At 28.2% G+C, this 12515-nt stretch overlaps 1 pseudogene; it reads right to left on the minus strand.

Annotated features, from left to right (window-relative positions):
• Window positions 1-8277: 8277 nt before the first annotated feature.
• On the minus strand, window positions 8278-9078 carry LOC148763445 (CLAVATA3/ESR (CLE)-related protein 13 pseudogene; annotated as a pseudogene).
• Between the last annotated feature and the right edge of the window lie 3437 nt (window positions 9079-12515).

A 12515-nucleotide genomic window follows, 5' to 3' on the forward strand; every position in this document is an offset into this window, starting at 1 on the left:
TTTGGCGGGGTTGAAGGGGGCTTGGGAATATATAGATGTGAGGGCCGAGGGTTGGGTGACCGGTTATAGCCGGTGGAAATTTCGTTGACCTAAATCTAGATTTTTTTTTAGGGGATATTGGGAAATGATTTGGTGCTTCATTTCTACTTTTGGATTTTCAACAATGAACGAGCCCTTTTTAATTAAGTACCTTTTATTTTCCAACTCGATTAAATAAAATACTATTAACTGTTACGAGTTTAATTAACAGTCTTAAATCATCACTATTATTATAAATAATTAATTTTAATATTAATTTTTAATTATATATTATTTTTTATTTATAAAAATTTTATAATTAATGTAATATTTATTAAAATTTATTAACTTTTCTAAATATGATTTTAAATTTTAATTCATTTTTTCTAAATTTACATAAAAATTGATTTGAAATTTATTTTAATTGAGTACAAGTAGGGTATTTAACGGATAGTACTTAATATACAAGTTCGAGTTCGAATAATAATTCAAAATTTTAATTAAATATTTATAAACTCCGAATTAAGGTATCTCAAAAATAACAGATACCTTACACGCTAAATTTATTGAGATTCATTTTCATGAAAGTCATTAGATTTTTCTTTTTATTTGCCTTAGCTTACTCTAAAAAAAAGTTGTTAAAAAGTAAAAATAAATAAATGACTGAAAAAAAATTGTTAAAATGTTTTACAAAGAAATTAAAAAATAAAAAATAATATAACACCCTTTAAAATCTTGAGAACAAAATACAAAAATAACCACAAAAAATTACCAAAACGAATGCCAATGTTTCCTCTTCTCATTGGCCCAAAAACAAAAATCTCTCATCCGAACCCTCTCCCACTAAAATATTAGAAGTGGCAAGAAGATCAACTTCCAGCAAAAACAGCACTAAAAATCCACATGTAATGACGTGATTGGTTAGTGCAGTTTGAGGAAGCTACGAAATGCGAAGCTCCAGATCATGAGATATCCACGTGTCCTGCACTCAGGCTGAGGTAGCAAAAAGGCCAGTGGTTGGGGTCAACTTGCTCTGGCATGAAAGTAGCAACGCCAAGTATTCCATTCTTGTGTTATTAATTTAAAGTGGGGATGGTGGGGAGTCGGTCCCACTTGGACTCAGCCTTCCAACTTGACAAAACTTGTGTGTTTCTCACTTCCTCTGAGCCCACCATGAAATTTTGTTCTTCTGACTTGGTCTCATCTTTTTATTTTATTTTTTTTATTTTGTATTTATAATGGGATAATGTTGTTTAGCATTTGCTTATAAGTATCAAGTTTTGTGGTTAATGATCAAAAATTTGAAACAAAGAGATAAAAATAATAATATCGTGTGTAAAATCATGAATAACGTAAATTTTATAGATGAAAATTTTACGGGTTTTATTCATATTATTGAAAAATAACAAAAATTCAAAAAAAAAAAGACAAAAGCAACGACAATAAGTGTAGAGATAAAGATTTTATGAACCTTATTCAAGCTATTTAAAATTATATATCAGTTTTCTTAATTAATACTAATATACTCTGATTATTTAAAGATTTTGTGTAAAACTATGAATAATTTGCATAAATTTTATAGGTATATTTTTAGAGTTTTTTTTTTAAATTATTGAAAATAATGAACATTCAAAGAGGACAGATAAAAGCAATGGTAACGAGTGTAAATAACATAAATTTTAAAAATAAAGATTTTATGTACTTTACTCAAGGTATCGGTCAGTATATTTGTAGATTATTTTATCGATTTTCTTAATTTGTAGTAATATATTTTGATTATTGAACTTGTGTAAAATTATAAATAATGTATATTTTAAAAATAAAAAATTCAAAAATAAAGGTTAGAAACAATGATAACAAGTTTAAATGTTAACTTAAAATTTAAAGATAAAGATCTTACGTGCTTTATTCAAATTACCGAAATCGTTCTGTTTTTTATTATTTATCGATTTCTTTAATTAGTATTGATATATTTTGATTATTTAATTAATTTGATTATGTAATGGAAGGTGGTGAACTTGGTTTTGACAAAAGGAGTTTGGTGGATAAACAATGGATTCCTCTTCTCACGTTTGTGGATTTTTTTTTTTTTTTTTGTGGATTTAGGAAGTACGATTCTATACACAAATATTTCATTAATTATTCATTAATTTAATCGTGTTTATTTTCAAACTTTTTATTGCATATATTCATGTTTATCGAACTTTGTCTTTAAAACAATATTTCAAAGTGAGAACGTAAGTTTTCAAATTTTAAATTTGAATTATTAAATATGTGGAATAATTAAAGTATAAAAAATAAAAATGGGGTTTCTTCTCATTAATTAATTTAAAAATATTGATGTATTTAAAAAATATATACTATTATTTATTTACTTTAATATGTTTTGTTAAATGGGATTCTCTTTTCATTTTGAAATGCTTCATAATATTAGTTAAAACGGAACAAAGAGAATAAATTAATCAAAACAGACTAGTTCAAAAGATTAACAACTACACAATTGGAATTTTCTATATTATAAACATTCAATTTTTTTTCTATAGAATTTTAGAATCCAAATCATTATTATTTGAAAAATGTAATTCAACTCCTAACCCCCCCCCCCCCCCCCCCTAAATAAATAAATAAAAATATTGCTTGTGCATTTTATAACAAAATAACAAATAATTCATGATTAAGCATTGTTTGGCTAATAGAAAGTTTTGTATTTTAATCACATAATTTCTAATGTAACTACAATTCTTTTTAGCATAATGTTCTAAAAAATTTCTAAATTATTCAAAAAGATTTAAATAAGTTTTTATTTTTTATTAATAAAATAAAAAACGTCATTTATCATTTTTTATTGTTAATATTGTTTTGATTTGAAAGGTAAAAAATTTCATGTAATCATGTCAATATGCTATATCAACGTTCATTTGACATATCAACATGTCATGTCAAAATCGCATGAAACAAAATGGTAAGTCGTATTTTGATTAATTATAATTAATTAGCTTTTAATTAATTTATTTTAATTTAAAACAAAAATATAAGAATTTGGTTAAAATTTTAACATAAAAAAAAAACTATAGTCTTTGTCATGGGATTGGGGAAAAGGGTAAAAGTTTTTCTTTTTTCCTCAGTAAAATATTCTTTCTTTTGGCCAAAGAAGACGAAACTTCCATGAACTGTTCACCTAGAAATACAATGAAACACCGGTCATCTGTATAATTCAAAGGAAAGAATAGACCCTTTAAATTAAGACCAAATGAAGAATTAATGATCATAAGTAAACGTGAATACCCTTTTTTTGAGGTAAATGATAAGTCAACTCTCTCAAAAAAAATATATAAAAGAAAGCCATAATTGCTACTGGAAATCTGGTGGCTGGTGACCTAAAAAATTAAGGTGAATTACAGTTCAAATAGCAATAATAATTACAGTGGTAGGTTGCCTTCCATTTAATTTAGCTTTGTACAATGTATTAACAAAAGTTGAGGATTAAGTCAAATTTGATTTTAATTCCTTTTTTTTAAAATTATTTTGTCTTCATCCTCTCTTTGGAATTAAACCATCAACATCGATACAGTCCTTATCACTAGATTAGCGACTCATTGTTCATACCAAAAGATAGATAAACTTAGGATTTATTTTTGTGACTTGAAGGTATGACAATTATGTATCTTTATTTTAAATAATATTTATTTATTTATTTAATAAAGAAAGAACCCTTGGGTTTATGGCTTGGCTATTTTTCTATGAAGGGTTTAGCTCTTTCAACGCTGTGAAGGTCTTGGAAACCACTGCTTTTCTTGATATGGAAGGTTAAGAAAAGTGTACAGTTGGATTTTAGCTTGATGGCTCCTGTCCCTACTAAAAGGTTGGAGTACTATGTATGGAGTATTGAAGTTGAGGCCTATAATTGGTTAATTACCTCAAGATTTTCAAGGGAAAAAGTGGAAAATTATTACCACTTTTCTAGATTTTTGAACATAGATGGTTTTGGTCTAGCCAACAAGCTAGACCATGAGAATATTCAAAGGTAAAAATCTATACACGGTACACAAATTACAATGACCATAGTTCCTGAAAGATATCTCGATAATTAGAATTTTGAATAAATTTTATTTTCGTGATTTTAGATAAGAGATTAGGTGGTTGATTTTACCTAATAAAATTATAAAAATATTCTTAATTATGAATTAATAAGTTGATATCAAATTGAAAATATTTTGATAATTTTACTAAATAAAATTAACAGCTTAACCTTTTTGGCAGGAATAGAAATTATTCACAAGTGCTAATTAGTAAATAAAGATGTATCCAGGATGGTAATTGGAGAAAAAAATTTCATAAAATATCGTGAAAAGAGTTGAAACTATAAAGAGAATAGGTGAAATTTGTCTTTAAATTTATATATTAAAATTTTTTTAATTTGAATCTTGAATCATATTTATAAGATACTGAAAAAATTGAGTCTCATTATGTAACTTAAGACCTAATAAATTTATTTAGTTAATTTTTGAAATTTAACAATTTTGTGACAAACATCAAGAAAAAAGGGCAGACCCACAATCAGTGGCATTCCTAAGGGGGCAGTGACCAGGGCCTTTCGAGGGAGGAATCCTTTTTCATTTCGCCGTGGAAAGAATGCAGAAGAGGAAAACCACATATATTCATGATGACATTTTCTAGGAATGTGGTAGGATAGAGAAATTTGGATAAGACCATTGTAATTAAGCATTCAATTTGTTTTTTACTCAGCAACTTCTTGTTTTCTTGACGCGATTCGTGCTGGGGTTCGTTATTCGACCACACCACGGTTGGGGAGTCGCAAGGCGGTCCAACCCGCCGGGCCGGAGGGGGCCAAGTAAAATCACTGAGTAATTAAACATTCATTTAGGAAGAGAGTGTGTCATCAATAGTTACCAAAAAGGTCAAAGTAAAATCTCTTTTATCGTGTGATTAGTTGAATGGAAATTCAGGCTAAACATCATTAAGGTGGGGTTATGTTAGAGTAAAAAATTTTAATCAAAATCATATTAATTTGTCGTAATCGTTATTGGATTAGAAGTTTTTTATTAGACGTGTTTATGAATCGAGTCGAGTCGAGTCAAGTCAAGTCAAATCTCTATTTTATAAAATCAAGTATAAGTTTAATTCAGTATGTCATTTAATTATTTTTTATTATTAAAATAAAAAATTTAATATTATATTAATTTTAAATATTTTGTAAATTTTAAATTAATAAAAATATAATATTTATTAATAAGAAAAAGTTAATCGACTTAAATTGGGCCAAAACACTACACCCAAACTTGGCCCATTATAGCCCTACCAGCGGATACTTCTACTTCCACCTGCCTAAGCCCATGGATGTACTTCTTATTCAGTGAAATAAAAAAGTTAGAAAAATAGAAAAATAAAAGCATTTGAAGTTCCAAGAGCAATATTTCTTTTGCTACAACAATTAAGGCTTGCCGAAATTTGCTACAACAATTAAATCCATAATGAAGTCCATCTATTCATCGAGTATATGCATAATTATTAAAATTGACTCGAATCAATGATCAGATTAATTGAATTGACGATCAATAATTTAATTAATCTAATTTTTATATTGAATCAAATAAATAAATAATTTGATCAATTTTGATCAAACTTGTGATTTTTTTTAAATTTTTGTATTAATTTTGTCTTGATCTAAATGATTTAATTTGGTTTTAATCTAATTTGGCTCATATTCAAAATATTATAGTAAATTGAGCAATTGGCTCGATATCTTCTCTGAGCCGCTTTTCAAACTAATTGTGATAATTATGAATAAATAATATTTGGATTAACTTTCAAAGAACAATATTACGCATCTATTTTGGTTTATCGAACTTATTTCAACTCAAACGCGCGTACCTAACCAACGTTAACATAAATAAGACAAATGTGAACAAAAATTAAATTAAAATTGTATACGATAAAACAAGTATTCTCTTTTTGGGTCTCTCTCAAACTAATATTGTTATATAATTAAAATACGTAAGAAAAGATAAATTTAAATATTTTATTCAATGATAAGTGTACATATTTTTTATTAAAAAATTTGCAAATAATAATAATAATAATAAACATGTAAGGAGAAGACCCTACACAAAACCACAAAGCTAAATTAGAATGATTTAAGTCCTTAGTAATTAGAATTGATTGAAATCGCAAAGAACAGTCCATTTCTTTTCTCCTATCGTTTCCTTGAAATAATGTTTGGGTTGGGCTAGAAAAGGGATGATTAAACCTCTTCTCCGATCAAGCATTAACAGTCAGTCCAGTCTCTCCCCAGCAAAAGCCCAAACCTGAACTTTATTGTGCCATTCACATTTTTCGAATTTTTATTAATATCACCAAAATTTCATACCAAAAATACAAACTATCATACGATGATAATATTTTAATAAATAATATATTGTAAATTTTTTATATATTATTGCATAATCAAAAGTTTAAGAGTGAAAAAAAAAATCATGATTAAAGAAGAGCGATATTCAAATTTTAAAAATATTACCTTTTTTTATACACGAAATTTGATCGTTACTTATTTAAATTATAAGACATATTTGTGTTGGATTTTTTTTTCTCAAATTCAATTTTCTGTAAAATAAAATGTCTAATAATCCTAAATGCAAAAAAAAAAAAAGTTTTAGCTTGTCCTTTATTTTCTTTTAGGGTGAACAATTTTATGTGAAATAAGGTGAGTTTAGTGATGAAAGAGATATGCCCTCTCTCGTACAACTTAGGACCCAATAAATTCAAATAATATTATTGTTAAAATATTGATAAAAAATTTTTTATATCAATTAAATTAAAGGTATATTGGATATGTAAATACAACAAAGACTTCTCCATCTATTATCAATTAATTGTAAATTAGATATCCATCTTAAAAATTCAACAATTACAACAATTATAACACTAATATTTCACATTTTACAAAAAATATAATTATTATCTCTCACGTGCTCTATCTTCCCCTCCCCCTAAGAAATGGATTTCCACCAAAGAAATTCGTCATGCTGACTTGCTAAGGAATAGAAGCCTCCACAGCCAAATGGCGCTGGTGTCATCACTAAATACATATAACCTAGCTAAAAGTCAATTTATAAGCTCAAGCAACAGTTCATTACAATTCAATTTTCTAAAGAGAGAGAGAGAGCTTGGGGATTGAAATATATAATGAGAGGTTCTTTTTCCTTTTTTATAAAATTTTCATCTTGTACTGAAATAAGATATAAAACTCTATCATAAATTGGAAAAGTAAAAAATAAACTTGATTTCTTGCTTCAAATTTGTCCTTTTTAGAAGTGGGAATTAGTTGGGTTTGAAGAAGGAGAGACTTAGTGCCACATATGTTTGAAAGGCTACAATTATTGAATGATCTCAACATCAAGACAAAAGAAAAAAAGTCTATAAAGGGAGGGAAGTAGTTTAACATTTTTAAACCCTTTCTTTCATCTAGTACCAACCTATATTGAAATTCAAAAGGTCTTGGAGCTCAAGAGCAAACCCACCTTTTAAGTACAACAAACGCACCTTTAAGAAAATTTTGACCTTTAAAAGGATCCAAAGTTGTCTAAGGTTTAAATTTGTATGATTTTACTTTGTAGATGCCGGATAAGATTTAATGTACGATTTTACTTTAAAAATCTTGAATTTGAAGATAAATGAAGCAAAATTTACAAAACAGACAAATCAATCTATTAAGATGAGAGGTATATATACGATTTTATTTGAAAATTTTCGATTTGAATTTTAAGATCAACGAGGTAGGAATTCTGGTTTTTTAAATAATTTAATGGTCACTATCTCACTAAACCCCATCATAAGGATAATTAACTATATGTACTATATTTATTGATCTCCTTCCATAGTCAACCCTTTATAGTAAGGCATAGGCAAATTAATTATAACCCTAGATTTTTTCAAAGTTCCTAACATATAACTAATCTCAATTAAATTAATTATGTAGCATTTCTTATAGGCAGAGTTGCTCAAATTTCGCTTCCCGTGACATGCATGCCGTGCCGTCACAGCTACTCTTTCTCCAGTTGTTTCATGACAGCACAGAATAATATGCAATAGATCAAGAAACCAATAATTTATTTGCATGTAAACCCATGAACTATATTTTAGCTTAATTAATTAATATACAGATAGAAATCCCACAATTATTATCAAAAAATTGATACAAAATGGGGTTTATGTCAAGACTAGACAGAAGAGAAATCCGAGTTTGATAATAGTATAGATGAATTATGATTTATGGACTTTGAACAAGTATGGAATTCATACAAATAATTTCATTACATATTGTTATTTATTCTTCTTTTTCTTTGTTCATGAGAAGAAAAATAAATAAGATGGCCACAAACAAAAGCAAAACTACATTAACATACAAGGGGAAAACCTCAATGGTGTAAGGGGTTTGGACCAGTAGGGACAAGCCGTTTCTCGGCGCCGTAACGTGGGTCGATCTCGTTGCCGCCGGCAGGTTCAGACTGGACGGGCGGAACGTGTCTCGGACGATGCCGTCGATGGTGAAGAAATGGGGTGAAGTCGAATTTGCTAGCCAACACTTTGCGGTTGCTCAAAGTGTGATGGGAAACTGATATCATCCGGTGGTGGTGGCTATCATCAACCTCCTTGGAGAACAAATTGCACCACCCAAAGAATAAAAGCAAGAGAGAGAGCCAAAGAATGGTACTAAAAAGAAGTATACTGTTCTTCATCGCCTTGGCTGGGGGTAGAATTGTTGAACAGAAGATGGGTTCGCATGGATATAAAAAACAAGAGAGAATACTTGAGATATGCAGGAATATCGACAGCTTAAAGGCTATGGGTTTGCTTCCACGAGACTTATCATGAACTGGGTCAATCCTGTTTTATGAGAGAAAAGGAGAGAGAGAGAGGAGGGGAAAAGGGAAGAAGGTCCAGTAGATGCGGAGAGGAGGTGGGGAGGACTGTCGACCATTCTTCATTTTCTTCGACCAATGAAACTTCCTTTGCGTTCAAGGAACAGAAGGGCAGTAAAAGCACAGATTGTCAAACCTTGAATTATATATTTGGTGAAGCACTGATCAGGTGACAGCACTCTTCTACATTGTCTGTGCCCCATTAATTAATTCTTCAATATTTTATTTAATGAATTGCTAAACTATATGTTTAGCTAGCACTCTGAGCATTTGTTTTATTGATTGGTGCATAATTTTTTTATCTAAAGAGTAAGGTTCGAATCTTACTCTCTTAATTATAAAAAAAAAAACTATATATTTAGCTACTAATTAAAAGTCTTGTTAAGTACAAATAAAAATAATTGTTATGATGATTTCTTGAAACTCTTTTTTATCTATATTTTTTGTACATAAGAATTTATAAATCTCGCTTTATTCATCTCAAGATTTGATTTTATTCTTAAATGTATAATATTCCTTCAGTTGCTTTTTTCTGTTTTACCATCGCTTATAACATTTCTTATATATAAATATATATGTATTTTCAATTTTTTTCTGATCATTCTTTTCAATATTTGTTCATTTTGATTTTTTTATAATTGAAATAGAGGGATTCGAATTTTATTTTTTAGACAAAAGATCATGCACCAATCAATGAGTCAAATACTTAAATGCTTATTCATTTTGATTGAATCTCCGAAATAATTTAATTTAAATTTTGGATTTTTTCATCACTTAATTAAATCAAAACTCGAGTAAAGTTAACTTTTTTTTTTCTGATGTATCATTAACAGGTAAATTTAATAACTTGGAGCCTAATTAACATCTAAATACATATAAAATAGTTTTAAAATTAAATCCCTTTTGAGGTTGCCATGAACAGTCTGGATTAGCTTTGAAAACACATTCTTGGATTTTTGTTAGGGGGAAATTAACTTAGTCAATTGGACAACTCATTCACATAGAAATTAATTAAATCCTTGAATTTGGAAAAAAAAAATTATTTAAATGGAAATTTTAAGCAATTGAAATTTGTCTTTCCCATCACCCTAAGATAGCTAGTCCTTACCATATGTAGTAAGTTGACTATGATTTAATAATAATTTAAATGAATCAAACTCACACGCCTGGAAATATTTTCAACACGCCATGTTGCATGGGGAAAACGGTATAGTTCCTTCACTTAGACTCTATATGCCTTCATTTTTCCACTCTCTTCTATTATTAAAATAGCAAATTTGTATATATACAAGGTTAATCCTATTAATAATATAACTTTACCTAACTAATAATATCATAATCTAACTAGTTAATTAATTAACTGAAAATATTGTAGTCTCACTGTACCATTAAATTATGGAATTTATACGATTATTTTAATTTTTTTTAAGTCAATCTTAAAAATGGTTTGATGATTCACAGTGATAATTAGTCTAAATATATTAAACTTCAAAGACATTTAATCTTTGTTTTTGATATGTCTTTAATATTTATTTTTCAGAATGATACCTTTTAAACTATGATTATGTACAACGGTATTTATGGGTCAATCGGATCGAGTTCAATTGACATTTCTTAAATTTTAGATTTAGTTTGAAACCGACACTTTAACTATAAAATAATCTCACAAGTCGGTCAGGTTAGACTCAAACTTAAAAAACCCGGTCGAAAACCCCGAACATGTGACCAAGTCTAGTTGAATGTTTACTCTCTAAAGTTTTGTAAATGCCTTATAATTGTGTCAAGAAAAGTGGCTCAAGCCTTTGTTTAAAGTTCAATATATATAGACATTGAGGAGACAAAGATCCATCATGGTTGTTTTGTGTGCTCACTACTGCTCACACTAACTCCAATGGCAGGTTGAACTAACACCACCATTTCTTCTTCCCTCTCTTTCATATTAGACTTTCACCATATCCTCCCAAAGTGAGCAAAAGGACTATGAATTGCCATTGGTGCAAAATGAGAGGCTCTTGTCGGGACAACCCATGACCATGGATCAAGATGCATGGTTTTTGATCATCTGGTGAAAATTCTTCCACTTCTAGCCACGTGGCAGGATCTTATGGACTTACAAATCCTTAAAGGTTGACAATATTTTTTTTAATTAAAAAAAAGCCAACCCTTTTAATGCAAAAATGTCAAACTGAGTTGTTGGGCACCGCCTACTTCTTGTGATTCAAAAGTCAAACCCCCCACCCAAGACCCAAGTGGGATATGTGGAGACTTTTGTACCTGGGTTCTATTTGAGATTAAAAAGTTCTCTATCATATCTGGTAACTCTTCTCATAATCTTACATTTAGTGATGAATTTAAGATTTTATATAAAAGATAATTAAATGATAATTATACAAAGTCATGAATTAAATCATTGATTCAATTCAAAATAAAAATTAAATATTGAGAGGTGACAATTACCATCACTTTTGGTTTGTCTCAATTTACATCACATAACGAGCTTACTCTTGAATCTTCAATCTTGATTTTAAACCCTAATAGGAGGTCGAATTAATATTAATATAAAAATTTTATTAAACATGTGATATAAAATTATGAAAGAAACATCAAACAAGGACGAAACTTAAAAAAAGGACAAAAGATATTTACTCTAATTTAAAGGTGACGGTGAGGAGAGCTGGTTATGACATGGGCTTGGATTGGATGAGAAATTTTGTTGTAAATTTTGAGGAAAGGCAAATTTTATTAGGTAAGAGCATATTTTCGGGGAAAAATGCAAGTCTCGTGTTATTGATATACTTTTACGTGAAAGCTCATGATCTGCATTATAAATATAAAATACAATTATTATCAAATAATTTTAGCATAATGTTCAAATAAATCCTTAAATTATTCAAGATTATTTAAATAAATTTTGATTTTTTATTGTTTTCATTCAGACCCATATATTTTTATTTTGAGTCATAAAAACTTTTATAATTAATGATTGATTAATTATTATTAATTAAAATATCATTTATTATTTTATATTTACATTACAATGACATGACGTTGATGTAAATGTAGATGGTAAAAATATCAAATAATTATGTTATTTTGTTAAGTTACTGCATCATGTCATTATCAATTATGATATCTATCAATATATCATATCATCATCAATTATGATATATTAATATGTTACTTTAGCATTATACGACATAAACTAACAAATGAAATTTTGACTAAATTAATAACTAATTATAAAAATTTATTTAACTCAAAATAAAAATAAAATAACTTATTTGGTTCAAAATAAAACTATAAAAAAATTAATTGAAATATCAAAAGTTTAAATGTTTATTTTAATTTTTCTAAATAATTTAATTTTTTTTTAATATTATGTCAATAATTTTTAACATGCATTTTATGAAAAAAATAAATATAAATAAATCGAACGAACAAACTAATAATCCAAAGTTTTCATGGCTTCGAGCTGAAGCCCATCTGAGAAAGTCAAATTCTGGCCTTTAATACTTGTCCAAGCCTGCCTGTGCACGGGCCAATGCTGCAGCCTTGATG

This window comes from Theobroma cacao, chromosome 3 (genome assembly GCF_053813885.1).
Source record: "Theobroma cacao isolate CCN51 chromosome 3, ASM5381388v1, whole genome shotgun sequence".
Lineage (NCBI taxonomy): Eukaryota > Viridiplantae > Streptophyta > Magnoliopsida > Malvales > Malvaceae > Theobroma > Theobroma cacao.